Below are 14822 nucleotides of genomic sequence, written 5' to 3' on the forward strand. Positions count from 1 at the left end.
GGCACCACTGTACTCATGACCTCCGGCTGCAACTACACGGTCAAATACTGTGCAAATTGCTGCAGGTATGAAACAGATGAATTCTTTTTTTAAAAAAAGAACTAATCACATGATGCAAAAGCCAATTCAAATCAATCCGGCCCTTTTTGCTCCTGAAATGGATTTTTTCTCTCTGTTACCGGGGGATTATACTTCTTTCAAGCCAAAACAATACAAATGAACTTTCCCCCATGCAAACAGCTGTTCTGTTTTGCATAATGATGGGAGAGCCATGTCTGTGGGAGATGGAGGGGTGACAAAGTCAGTTGGAGCCTGTTTAGGAACTATGGGAACACCTGCCCTCCATAATCTGTCCTGAGTGTCCCAGAATTTTTCTTTAATAAATGAGTTTAGCATTGAGTCATTGCATACTAGCATAGTGCCAGATCATATGAATCATAGAATCGCTGTAGGAGTAGAAGGGACTTTGGAGGTCTTCTAGTCCAACCCCCTGCCCAAGGCAGGAGACCTTATACCATCCCAAACCTCATACCCGCCAGGAGAGCTGGTTGTCCAATCCTTTCTTGAAAACCTCGAGCGATGAGGCACCCACAACATCGGGAGGCAAGCTGTTCCACTGCTTAATGGTTCTCACCCTCAGGAAATTCCTCTTTGTTTCCAGGTTGGATCTCCCTCTGACGAGTTTCCACCCATTGGTTCTTGTCCTACCCTCAGGCACAATGGAGAATAAATCGATGCCCTCTTCCCTGTGGCAGCCCTTCAGATACTGGAAGACTATCATGTCTCCCCTCAATCTTCTCTTCGTTAAGCTAAACATACCTAGCTCTTTTAGTTGTTCTCCATTAGATTTAGCCTCTAGTCCCCTTATCATCTTTGTTGTTCCTCTCTGCACCCTTTCCAGGGCCTCGGCATCTTCTTTGTATTGTGGTGACCAGAACTGGACACAGCACTCCAACTGCGACCTCACCAGCATGGAATAGAGTGGTACTATCACTTCCCGTGATCTTCATGCAGCCTAGGACTGTGTTGGCTTTCTTGGCAGCTGCAGCACACTGCTGACTCATCCTTAGGCGGTGGTCCACAAGGATGCCTAAATCCCTCTCACAGATACTATTGTCGAGCCAGGTACCACCTATCCTGTACCTGTACATCTGGTTTCTCCTGACTAAGTGCAGGGCCTTACTTTCCCCTGCACTGAACTGCATCTTTTTGGACAAGGTTCAATGTTCAAGTCTGTCTGGATCACCTTGGCAAATAATAAAAATCACTCCTCAATCCCACACCCACAATCTGTAGTTTTCCCTCCCTATCAAAAACCTTTCTACTTTTAAAATGTTGAATCTTTTCGCTTTCTCGAATGCAGAAAGATCATCTGTGTATGTGTGCACGCACGCATTCGGCAAAGTACCTTCCTCCTCACAGCCTGTCTTATGGGGACTGCAAACACACACAAGAAGCGGGACCACTCATTTCTCCCTCAACATACTTCTCTCCTTTTCTGAACAGCTTCATCCTGGGAGGACACCAGTTTATTTATTTTTTTACAATTTATTGGATCTGGAAGACAAGAGGAGAAAATAGAGTTACTGAGGACAGAAAGGCTTCTTAAAGCAATTCCTTTGAATTGCAGTATCTTTAGGCACTTGAAATGAATCGCAATTACATAGGGTTGTTTCCCCCCCCCCCCTCTGCCTATGTGGCCACTTACGGGGCAGAGAACTAAATGCCTTGTGTGCCTTCAAAACAAGAGAGAATGTAAATTAATTCGCCTTTCCCTCACTGTATAATCGCCTATATAAGCGCATAGGAGGCGCCCTAACTTGAGTTGCCTGAAGAAGTGCGAACAAGTTGCTTTCGTCATCTTCTCGGGCCGGGAGCGGATAGAAGGCACGCACAATAAAGAGGCGAAGAGCTCATCGCCAGCCTCCTCCTCGCGTCTGCCATCCCTGGAAAGTCCCCTCCTCCCTCCTCCTCCTCCTCCTCCGAGCCAACAATAAGAGGCGTTTTCCCTGGAATCTCTTCTCCACGCAGCGGGCGCGCGCGCGGCCAAGCGAGGGAGGGCTTTCCTTCCCTTTCCTCCTCCTCCTCCTCTTCCTCTCGCTCGCCCGGGAGCCGAAGATAGGAGCTCTATTGCTTTAGTCTAACTGTGTCGGAGGAGGAGGAGGAGGAGGAAGGAGAGCGATGAATATTGATGAGGCTGCTGGGGCCTCTATTGTGCAACCGGAGCTGGCGAGGTGAAAGCGCAGGCAGAGCGGAGGGAGGTGGGGGAGCTGCTGGTGTGTCGCCGCGATGCGCTCGTACGTCTGGGGCTCCAGCGGCGGCAGGAACAGCAGCCGAAGCCGAAGTAGCCGCCGCCGCCGCCGCCTGCCCAGGAGGGGGCTTTGTTAGTTCCACGCCGCCGTCGCCGCCGCCGCCCGCCCTCCCTCCGTCCCTCCCCCCCGCCGCCGCCGCCGCCGCCGCCGCCGCCGCCGCGCGCCTCCGATCGCCGGTGTTTCCTCACCCCCGCCTGCCCGAGCAGCAGGAGGAGGAGCAGCAGCCGCGGGGGCCGCGATGAAGCCGCAAGGGCAGAAGGCTCTGTGAGGAAGACCAGAAGGGCGAGCGGCGCCTCGGAGCCCTCCTCCTTTCCCCCCACCGCCGCTGCCGCCGCCGCCGCCGCGCCAAGGGGGAAGACGAGGAGGAGAAGGAGAGGAGGAGGAGGTACGTACCGAGGCTTGAGAAACAGGGCCATTTTGACGCGACTTTGCCTCTGGGTTTTGCCGGGCGAGCGTGCGTTCTTCTGGCGGCGCTTCGGAGGTTGGTTGGTTGGTGGGAGAAGGAGAGGGCGAGGCGGGAAGGGCAAGAAGGTGGCTCTCCTCAGGGCTGCGACTGGGGAAGGGGGGGGGAGAGAGAGAGAAATGGGGGAGGGGGGCTCCTCTCGGGAGGGACAGGGAAGCGGGGGGGGGGAGGCGGCGGCGGCGAGGCAGGTTTATTCCCCCCCGTTTTTTGGCTCCTCTCGCCAAGAAACACGATTTCCTTTCGCTCCGAGGTTGTCTGCGTCTCTCGCTCTCTCTCTCTCTCTCTCTCCCCCCCCCCCGGTTCTGGTGTCTGGAAAGATTTAGTGGGCCGGGGGGCCGGGGAGGGGAGAGAGAGAGACGGATCTACCGAGTTCTTGAGGGCCGCTACCCCAGCCAGGCTGCCATGTTTTATTGTGTGTTCCGGAAACTACAGCTGTATAATTTTATGGGGGGGGGGTTTCTTTTTTAAGGGGTGGGGCGGGGAGAATGGTTGGCTTTGGGTGTTGTTGTTTTGGCTGAGGTGTGCTGAGGAAGAGGAGAGAGGCACGCCAGTCTCCATGGAAACACAAACCGATGCTGTTGGGAGATGTGGTCACCAGACGGTGGCACCTGCCCTGGCCGGGGGGGGGGGTGGGGGGGGGAAGGACGACGACGGCGGCGACGACCGGGGCTTCTTGGGAGCGTGTCCTGAGGCAGAATGGCGGGAGGGGTTGCGAGCAGCACCTGAGCGGTGGTTGACCCGCGGAGGGGAGGATAGGTCTTGTTATTCATCTAGGGGAATGTGCCATTCTGTGGACTTGCAGGTGAGGTGGCGGCCTGCACTGCCCTTTTTGTTTCTTTTAACAAGAAAGGGGCTTTGGTTCTTCAAGAGTGGCCATCTTCCTGTGACAGAACCTCACTGCTAGGAGAACTTGACATCTGTTCAGGAGTAGTACCCTCCTACCCTAAAGAGTGGCACAGCCTGCCTGAAAGCTGTCCCCAATAGGGTGCCATCCAGATGGCTTGGATGGCGGCTCCCATTATGCCAGAACATGGGAAATGATAACTGGCATTGTATGCCAGGGCATTTTGCAACCTCCAAATTGGAAGTGGTATAACTTCAAGCCTGTAGGGGGGGTCCCTCTCAGAAGGATGGGATGAGAAGGTCAGATGTTATTAAAGGGCTGAAGAGGGGTTCCTCGAAACATTTTAGTTTCCAAGTAGTGGAATATTCTTATGGGAGGAAGACTTGTTCTTAGGTTTCTGTCAGTGGTGGATGAAAAGCTAGGGTTAAGCCATAAACAAATCTCGCAATGTGTCCTTTCAAATTTACCATATCTTTGCCTTTTAAAGGAGCTTGTGCTACCTGAGCATTGACAGAGCTGGGTATCAGAAGATACTAGATAAATGAACGAGGGCATTGCCAATAATACATTTAGCGGCCTGTTCTGTTCTTATATTTGTGGGACTCTGATCTGTTCTGGCTAACTTGTTCATATTTTTATATCGTGTTAAGAAGGGAAAAGAAAAGAAAAACAGTTCTTCCTTTGACTCTGTAAAAGTGTAGAATCACACCTTTCTCTTATTTTATGCACTAGAAAAGTTGTGCTCTGCTAGTATGGAGACATGGATCTACAACTGATATCAGCTGTCTTCACCACCATTCTTATTCTCTGACATTTTTATTTATTTTATTTTATTGGTCTGGATGAATGAATGCAGCAAAGAGTGGGGAGAACACCAGTTCCTTCAGTTCCTTGGTGCTAAGCTAATCTTGCCCTCTCTGTTTGCATAGATACTACATGTTGGTTTGCCCTAGGTTTTTCAGAATACAGTGTAACATGAAACAGAAAAGTGTCGGTTTCTGTAAGCATAAATGTCCATGAAGATTTTTTCCTAAGCTATAAGAATATTACCAATCTCCTTGCTTCTCTTTATTTTATTTATTAAAAGACATAATAGTTCACTCTTTAGCCTCAATAAGACTCCCAAGAGAGCTAACAGTCAAAATAAATGCATCAAGTGTGGAGAGAAGAAGGTGTTCAAAATGACACACAGACAAAATGAATTGAAAACAAGAATAAAATAAAACAGCAGTATCAAAACAAAGTAAAACAAATGATGGCTCAACACATTTAATGTCCCAGGTCATTTACATTTTAAAAACTAAGTATTTTGGCCTAGGAAACTGCTTTGTGCCAAGTCAGTACTTCAATGCATCTAACTTACCATTGTCTTCCATTCTCAATGGGGGCCATATGGCATCCTGGGGGCCCATGGCACATTTGAAGGGTGGTCACAAACTGAAAAAAAAATTCTATTCTCTTTTTCTCTTCATCTGTTCATGTTCTATCCTTGTATTACAGAGGGCTCTGGAACCTGAGAAGAGGTCTTAAAAGGGCTGTGTGTGACTAAGGAAAAAAAGGTTGAGAACGGCTGATCTACACTAGTAGTAGTCACATTTTAGCCTCAAAATATTTGGACTCCATCTCCCAAAAGCTCTACATTGGTATGGCCAGTGGCTTGGGCTTCTGGAAGTTGAAGTCCAAAATATCGAGGACCAGAGGTTGGGAACCACCTGAGGAGTGAAAACTATAGGTGTGCAGATGATGTTGGACAGCAGCTCCCATTAGTCTTAGCCAGTGGTGAGGGATAATTTTAGAACTGTATAACTGGAAGAGACCCTGTGGATCATCAAATCCAGTCTCTCTCAAGTGGGGAATTGAACTTCCAGTTTCTAACTTTGCAGCCAGAGACCTAAGCCACTGAGCTATCCATAATGGGAGCCACAATCCCAAAAAGATTTGAATGGATGCATGTTGTCCCCTCTATTTAATGCTAACTAGGGGTGGCTCTCCAAAGGGTTTTTCCCAGCACTTCCTGGAATAGGACATTCCTCATGCAAGATATGAAGACATGGAAAAATTACCCATATTTTTCCGTGTATAAGATGCCCTCATGTATAAGACACCCCCACTTTTCTAATCCAAAAATTAAGAAATCTAAGTGGGCCTTAGCAAGTGCAGGGGGAAAGGGATCAAAGCATTGCAGGACTACTTTGATCCCTGCTTTCCCCTCCACTTGTTTTTGTTCTCTCCTCAGCTGGGTATAAGACGACCCTCAATTTTTAGTCTAACGATTTTTAGACAAAAGTATAGTCTTATACACAGAAAAATACAGTATTTTTAAAGGCTACAACTCCCCAAATTCCCCAGCCAGTATGGCCGTAGGACACAATGGTTGGTTGTAGCCTCAAGCATACCTTTTTCAGCTTGAGATTCTTTTTCAGATTCTGAACTGCATCTCTTCCTATGAGCAAAAGACAGAGGCATCTCACCAATCTGCATGCCACAGTCAGAAAGGCCCTATGTTATCTGTCTGAGTTCAGTGAGAAGTAGGACATTGCTATGATCATGTGGTAGACAACTTTCTCCAGTTCAGTAGCCTTAGGAAGGAGAAAAAGTATATTGTTTGATGAATTTAGATATTGTAAATTGTTGAATGTCAGTAAAGTTTGAATGAATGGGAACATCACAGAGCAGAGAACACTCAGGAAAAGGTAAGCTGCTTGGATTGGATTGGTCCTGCAAACCTATATTGTGTTCTTGCCCCTTTGGTGGACTATTTTCTCACACTATTTTCACTGGTTTGGAAAGCTTAGCATGAAGGATGGAACAGCCATCCTAATATTTTGTTACTTGCATGTGGATGAATTTGGGCAGGGTTGAGACAGTAGATTGTGCTTTCTTTTGTACTTAATTGCTTTGTTGTTCTGTTGTATTGCAAATCTTGAGGAAAGGAGTTTACGTCAGTGTGCAGGAGACATGGGAAGAGTTTGAACTACCACTCACATAATGCCACAGCCAGCATATCCAGTGAAATGGAGTCAGAAACAGTCACTTTTCCTTTCTCTGATGTGCAGTTCTTGTATCACAAACCTTAGCTTTCTCTTTGGTTTGGACTGCTTAGAAGGACCCAATATGTTGTTTTTAATAACTTGAGGAAGGATAGACCTGCACCCAACAAATGTGAACTACTTTCCTTGAAATGTGTTACTTGTGAGATCAGGCAATGTTTCTTCTTGTGATTTGTAATCCATAGACACAGTTTCACAAATGCAAATGGCACCTCATAATCAATCCAGAGTGGTAGACAAGCCTCCTCCTTAACCTTGGGGACTTGACATGTATTTGATGGTAAATGTGAGCTGATTGGAGGGCCCATTCGCATCAAGTAGCTTCTGGGAAGGAAACCTACATTGATGGGTAGGGATTAAAGTTTCATGTCTGTTTTTTAATAGATAGAAATTTATGCTACAATGTCAGCAAGGAAATGACCTGGAAGATTAAGGAATTTTACAGGTTTAGGAGGAAAGCAGGTGAAACCTAGATACATTCTTGTAGGAACACTTAAATTTCAAAGAAACTGTAGGCTGTCTAAAAGTAAACTTGCTGTTTGTAGAAGTATAACAGGATTAAATCTGACATTTGTTAGTTTTGTAATGATTTACAAGTATAATAGTTACGTGGATTGGGGTGAATGAAAGGTACCATGCCCAACAAATATTTCCCCATATTGCTGTAACTGGAGAAGCAAAGTTGCAGTAAGTTAAGCAGACTTCAGTGGGTTTGATAGTTCTTCACAGATCTCATACGCTATCAATTTATATTGATAACAAAAAACCCTGCATGTGGGAAATTTTCCTCTCCTATTGCCAAGTGCTTTCAGAATTATAAATCAATGAGGTTCTACACAGTTGGCACACATTGATTAAATGTACAAGAGCAGCTGAATGGAATTACTGTTATAAGATTCATACTGAAGAGGTATAACAGTAATTTCTTAATTCAGTTTGCAAGGACAACTTTTAAACAACAAAACTGATGGTCTGTAACAACAGTTTGAGGCTGATGCGGAAACTTCAGGTGATGCAGAATGCGGCGGCCAGACTCCTCACTGGAGTGAGAAAATACCAACGTATTTCTCCAACTCTGGCTGCATTGCATTGGCTGCCCATTCATTTCCGCGTCGACTTCAAAGTCTTAATGCTTACTTACAAGGCCCTAAACGGTTTAGGACCTCGATATTTGGCGGAACGCCTGCTCCCACCAAGATCTACCTGGATTACCCATGCGAGTCAGGAGGAGAGGCTGAGGAGACCGACCGCCTTCCTCTCCGGCTGGCGCAGCCCCGCGTCACTCATTCAGCAGCGGCGGCAGCAGCTCCTTCCTGGCCCAAATGAAGTGCACCCCCCATTTGGAGGCATGTTTTTGGGCCAAAAAAGTCATCTTGTACGCTGGCAAATATGGTATCTTTACTAGTCTGTTAAAGGAAACCAGGTTTCCTGAGAAAAAGTGTTCTGCACAGAGCCTGTGTAGTTGGTTGGCTGCTTGCTTTGCATACCCAGATATTACAGTATTTCCCATCATTTCTATCAGTGATGGAAATTCTAATCCAAGAGATCTAAGGCTGGAAAAGGGTAAATTAGATTGTTGCAGTGAGATAGGATAGACTTGGTCTGAGACCCTTCTCCACTCATGAAGATGACTGAATTATATTAGTCCAGTCATACATTCTCATCCTAATCTACCTCATAGGTTTGTTGTGAAAATAAAACTAAGAGGGAGCCATTTTTGTTATCCAGAATTTTTTGGGGGAAGGATAGGATAAAATGTATTAATAACAACAAGCATCTTGCCTCTGAAAAAGAAGGAACTTCAAGAAAAGTCTCATTACAGATTCTTAAGGACTTGAATGGATTTATGTAGGAGATGCTGCTTCATAGGTCCAAGATTTTTCAGGGAAACAAAGATCCAAGTTAACACTTTGAAATGGGCTAAGAAACAAACTGGTAATCAATGTATATGCTTCAGAATGAATGTCATGTATTTTTTTTCTTGAACTGTGGGTTAGATCTAGACCTAGGCATGCTTATAGGGACTTAAATGAGTCATTACTAACTTGCCCACTTAGCTAGTGGGGCTGCTCCAAATATGTTGAAACCTGGACCCTATCCAACAATATACAGACATGTTGTATCTGAGCGCATGTGTAATATAATATTATATGGTATCTAATAGGTAAAGAGCTGTATGCTCTTTATTTTTCAATTCAGTATTGAGAATCTTTAGGAGCCAGCCCTCTTCAGAACCTAAATACAGTAAATGTTAACAAAGTTGTTTGGTATTTTTGAAGCCGGTCTGAAAAGCTTCAGAAAAGCATGCACTTGTTTGTATGTTTATTCTTGGCAGTAATTGTTCGTTTACCATTTTCCTTCATCTGTTGTAGTTATTTTATTTATATTTTTGTGGTAGCAGTATAAATGTTAAAAACAAAGCTCTGAAAAATATGGTAATGTTAAACCAGGTATTGTGGAGTAAACAAAACTGCTGCATCCTATCAGGAGCCTTGCTTGTTTATTCACTTCCTATTAGTTCCTATTTAGAAATGTTGGAATTCTAAGAGCTGGTGATATGATAATTTATTTGAATCAAAAGTTTGCTACAGTGTACTTTTCCATGCAAGCTCTCAGAGCCAAATAAAACAGCTTTTGTTGTAAATAATTACTATCTGCAAGCTGATTGGGTTTACTGTTTTTGGACAAATGAAGGAGGAGAGTGGTAACCTTGACTGAATGATAAACAGTTAAACCTTACCCAAGAAATTGGCTGGCAATTCTGTTTTCTCATTGTTGTAGTTTTAGAAGAGGTAGACGTGTTAGTCTTTGCAAGCATATCAGGCTTTGAATCTTTGGATTTTGCCTGTTTTCTCATGGCAGCTCAGTCTAGTACCATCCACGTGTTGAATTACAGTTCTCGTGGTTGGAGTAATGGGGGGGGTGTAATCTAAGCACATAATGGAGAAGCTTAAATAGAATAGAGCTGGTATAGCAACATGATAAATCTGCTGTTCCCCAAGTGTGACACCCTCCAACTCAGCTGGCACAGTCAATGGTCACTATTTATGAGAATTATAGTTTGAGATATCTGGAGAGTGCTATGTTGGGGAACAGTAGGTTTAACTATAGTATATCTCAATTACAACCAGTCTCAGCAAATCTTGGGCTTGAATATTCCTTTTGGCTCTCTTCTAGCACAACCGCAAGGATGAGATTGGAATGTTTTGCTTCTATTTTTCATTCGTTGCTTTTTATAATTTGATCCGAGATCTGTAAACTGTGGTGAATTGTAATTGTTGCTTGAAAAAAAATATTGTTAGGAAAGGCAAAAAATTTATATTTTTACTAAGAATGTTACAGAATCTACTTTGTGAGGTTATCCTAAAAATGATATGAAAATGCTGCAACTAGAATATTCATTACAAGGGCAAAATATTTATTTTATTTATTTATTTAAAATATTTTTACCCCCACCTTTCTCCTTAAAAAGGACTCAAAGCAGCTTACATAATTAAAAAATAATATTTAAAGCTAAAACCAAACAGTAAAAATGAAGAAATACCACTCTTGAGAAATGTCAACACAAGTAATACTGAAAATAATGTATAACAATTCATTTAAAAATCCCAGTCAGGCAGCAAGTCACTCAGGGAAAGTTTGCCTAGAGAGAAAGGTCTTTGCTTGCTGGACAGCAAAGATGGGGCCAATCTGGCCTCTTGTGGGAGAGTTCCAAAGTCTGGGAGCAGTGACAGAGAACACCCTCTCATATGTCCCTCTCAAATGAGCCTGTGAGGGTGGTGGGACCAAGACTTCTCCTGATCCTTTTAACCCCCAAGCAGGCTCATAATGGGAGACATAGTCTGAGAGAGAGATACAGTACTGTAGCTTGGACTGAAGCTACTTATGGCTTTATAGGTTAAAACCAACATTTTGAATTGTGCCTGGAAATGGATCAGCAGCCAGTGGAGCTGCTGTAACGGGGTTATATGATCCTTGTAAACAGCCCCAGTCAGCAATCTGGCTGTTGTGTGTTGGACCTGCTGAAGTTTCCTGATTCTTTCCACAGGCAGCCCCACATAGAGTGTATTACAGTAATCCAGCTGGGATGTAACTAAGCCATGTGTCATTGTGGCCAGATCAGACCTTTCTATGAACAGTCACAGCTGGTGCACTAGTTTGTCTCTCTAGATGTTGGACTTCTGTTTCCAGTCCTAGTTGACATAAGTAATGATCAAGAAAGGTGGGAGTTGTGATTCAGTATGAGCATGTGGGCTACATTTCCTCATCTCTAATTTATAATGTAAGAAATTTACATTATGACTCTTACATTACTCTAAGGGTGGACAAGTTGCAGCTTTCCAGATGTTGGTGGACTCCAATAAACCCTAGCTATCAAAGCCAATGATAGCAATGCAAGAAGTTGTAGTCTCACAGCATCCAGCAGAATATACTTTGCACACCCCTGTTCTTTTATATCACTCACAACATGATCCTAAACATGCCTGCTTAAAAGTAATTCCTACTAACTTTGAGGATATTTACTTGCTAGAACGAGTGCTTGGGTATGGCAGTCCTAGGAAATTGTTCAGAATCTGTGCAAAACAAATGAGCTATGGAATAAAAATAGCAATGATAGTAGTAAATCTGGAGATTTATTTGCAAAAGGTATGAGACAGTCTATTTGCTTAAAATTCAGTGGAATTGCCTGTTGGACGGTATTCAGCCCTCTGGAACAAAGTGTCATCTCTCAGAATTGTGGAGGACTAGCAGCCAAGTTAAACAATCAGCAGCCTCACATGCTACATCTGTTTATTAGACTGTACCACTTAATACTACAGTGGGGAGATCAAATATTTGAATGCTGTCCTCTCTCCCTCCACCTATGAAAGAATGCTAGCCTTCTCTCTGAAATCATCTTTGCACAATGAGGAGTTACAGATGGAGGGAATGAAGTGTTGCCCATCTAAGAAATGTGGCCTGCTGATCATGTAGAATGGCACTTAGAGTAGGAAAGGGGAATGTGTGTGTTTCCCCATACTGTGAACAGCAATATATAGAGGTCTACACATTCCCCATTCCTACTCCATCACCATTGGGATGTGCTAGCTAGAAATGCTAGGGATTTCAAGTCCAGCTACACATGGAGAGCCACATGTCCCCATTTCTGAATGCATCATGTATGTTTCACAAGCACATTTTGGAGAGGTTTATGAGGTCTTTCCCCCTACATCTATTTTCTATGACTTATTGGAATTGGAGGTCAAAACATCTGATGGACCAAAGTTTCCTAAGCCCTACTCTAGAAAGTCTTGGCGTCTGGAGTTTCTCTGGCCCTGTTTTTAACAAGCCTTTCAGGGAGCAGTCTAGGGGAAAGAATTATATTTTATCCTGATGGGTTCCCTGCTTCAGTTACTATGGTAGCCTATGTGCTTCCCGTATGTTTATTACTGATTGGCCTTTATAAATGTGATTGCTTTGTTTGTTCGGTTCATAAAATATAACCTATTTTAACAGTGTTGTATCCTTAAAGACTATCTAAAACATGTGTTAAATATGCAAATACATTTTTAACAGGAACCAACATGGTGTAGTGTCAGACTTGGGGGAGACCATATTTAGATCTCCACTCTGCTGTAAAACCTTCTGGGTGATTTTTGGTCAGCTACTCTTTCTTTCTTTCTTTCTTTCTTTCTTTCTTTCTTTCTTTCTTTCTTTCTTTCTTTCTTTCTTTCTTTCTTTCTTTCTTTCTTTCTTTCTTTCTTTCTTTCTTTCTTTCTTTCTTTCTTTCTCGACCTCATGGGGTTGAGGAGATAAAATAAAAAAATATACTGCTTTGAGCCTCCCAGAGGAAAAGTGGCATACTGTATAAATATGATAAATATGTGTCACTACCCATGCTGGCTGGGGGAGTCTGGAAACTTTAGTTCTAAGACTAACTTTTCTAAACTCTGAACAAAGTGATAGACCTGCATGTAGGTAAGGTGAACTTGAGTTGCTGAACCTGGCACTGCTTTAAAAACCTGGCTGGTATTTTAAAATGACAAACAAGACATTTTAGATGAATGCCTTGTTTGTTATTTTAGTCCCTGTGGTGGAAGTAAACATGATCCACCTGTTAATTGTTGCAGATTAACTTGTTGCTAATGGCACAGTTACAAGATCTTTGTTGTTGTTTAGTCGTTAAGTCGTGCCCAACTCTTCGTGACTCCATGGACCAGAGCACGCCAGGCCCTCCTGTCTTCCACTGCCTCCTGGAGTTTGGTCAAATTCATATTGGTTGCTTCAGTGACATTGTCCAACCATCTCATCCTCTGTCATCCCCTTCTCCTCTTGCCTTCACACTTTGCCAACATCAGGGTCTTTTCCAGGGACTCTTCTATTCTCATGAGAATGCCTAAGTATTGGAGCCTCAGCTTCAGGATCTGTCCTTCCAGTGAGCACTCAGGATTGATTTCCTTCAAAATGGATAGGTTTGTTCTTTTTGCAGTCCAGGGGACTTTCAGCTGTACCTCTATTGACCATGCTGGGTGGGTATGATTGTAATATAATACATGAAGAAAGCGCTCATACTGGTTTTTTGGGGTGTTTTGAATGTGACTTTATCTACACATGGCTGGATGGCTAATGTGAACCTTAATATATTTTTGCACTCACATGATCCCTCACCATTGGCACTGATACCCTGTTTTCCCAAAAATAAGTCCTAACCCGAAAATAAGCCCTAGTATGATTTTTCAGGATACAGTGGTGCCTCGCTAGACAGTTACCCTGCATGACAGTTTTTTCGCTAGACATTGGCTTTGTGCGATCGCTATAGCGATTCGCAAAACAGTGATTCCTATGCGGGAATTTCACTGGACAATGTTTGGTCCCTGCTTCGCAAACCAATTTTCGCTAGACAACGATTTTGACAGCTCCCTCCGCACTTGCAAACAAGTGTTTTCGGGAACTAAGCTTCGCAAGACAGCGATTTAAACAGCTGATCGGTAGTTTGCAGAGCAGCTTTCCTATGGCCAATCTTCACTAGACAATGATGATTCTCCCCCATTGGAACACATTAAACAGGTTTCAATGCATTCCAATAGGGAAATGCTTTTCGCTAGACAATGATTTCGCTAAACAGCGATTTCAGAGGAACGGATTATCATTGTCTAGTGATGCACCACTGTACTTGTAATATAAGCCCTACCCCCAAATAAGCCCCAGTTAATTGAAACCCCGCCCTCCACCATTGTGCAGCAACCACAAGAGGACATGACTGCATTTGAATAAATGTAGATGGTTGTATATGAAAAAATAAAACATCCCCTGAAAATAAACTGTAATGTGTTTTTGAGCAAAAATTAATATAAAACCCTGTCTTATTTTCAGGGAAACACGGTAGCTGGACTGATGGGAATCACAGTTTGTCATCTAGAAAGCCACAGTTATTCATCCCTGGTCTTTACCGTGAATTTGTATGGACCTCCACCTCCACTTGGGGGAAAAGGAGGTTCATGCTAGCAGAGTCAGATTCTTTTAAAAAGGCTTACTCTTTAGCCCTAAAAGCGCATAATAACAGTTTTATTACAGTATATCTAACACAGTTGGATGTTAGATATAGATTTAGACATCTATATAGACTGTAATCCTGCCTGCCTGTCAGGGAGTAAATTCATTTTAACAGTGAGATTTAACCTCCAAGTAAATCTCACTAGGTTAAGCTGGGTTGTGCTATTGGCAGAGGATTGTGCTATTGGCCATCAATCAACATTATTATCCCTATGAGATATGCAACTCATTCCACTCCCATTGTGATGATCTCTATGCAGAACACTTTTAAACAGCATGACTTGCCATTATTTTTCCCCTTGTACATCTGCTGAAAGTCTGCTCCGCCCCTTAATACTTTATAATCTGGTCATAAATCAGAGATCATGTCTGTTCATTTTCACTTCCCCTTACTCTGCTTAACAGGATGTTCAGTACCTACACATCCTTAAGATTGCATACACACAAACATAAGGTACCCCAATGTACAATGTTACTCACTGAAAACAAGTAGTAAAGTTTTAATCATTGCATCTTCAGCTATCTTTCTCATATCAGATTTTTGGGGTACAGATAGTCTGTGGCACTACTGTGTGAAATTTAGAAAATAAAACAAAACTGGAGGCATATTAGAGAAAATT

The 14822-nt window shown here is 43.4% G+C and overlaps 1 protein-coding gene and 1 long non-coding RNA gene across 4 annotated transcripts in view; one reads left to right on the top strand and one right to left on the bottom strand.

Annotated features, from left to right (window-relative positions):
- Nucleotides 1-1494: 1494 nt before the first annotated feature.
- Nucleotides 1495-2843, bottom strand: LOC140701859 (uncharacterized). Its single transcript, XR_012080847.2, has 2 exons — nucleotides 2706-2843; nucleotides 1495-1557 (listed from the first exon to the last, which is right to left on the bottom strand). It is a non-coding gene; the product is annotated as an uncharacterized LOC140701859 (long non-coding RNA).
- Nucleotides 2505-14822, top strand: part of ZMIZ2 (zinc finger MIZ-type containing 2) — a 159579-nt gene continuing 147261 nt past the window's right edge. For 2 of the 3 annotated variants that reach the window (XM_072979010.2, XM_072979012.2), the window contains exon 1: nucleotides 2505-2697. The gene's annotated coding sequence lies outside the window, so the exon portion shown is untranslated. The remainder of the gene's footprint in view (nucleotides 2698-14822) is intronic. The other variant, XM_072979011.2, reaches the window with a different exon arrangement.

The sequence above is a fragment of the Pogona vitticeps genome, chromosome 8 (assembly GCF_051106095.1).
Source record: "Pogona vitticeps strain Pit_001003342236 chromosome 8, PviZW2.1, whole genome shotgun sequence".
NCBI classification, from domain to species: domain Eukaryota; kingdom Metazoa; phylum Chordata; class Lepidosauria; order Squamata; family Agamidae; genus Pogona; species Pogona vitticeps.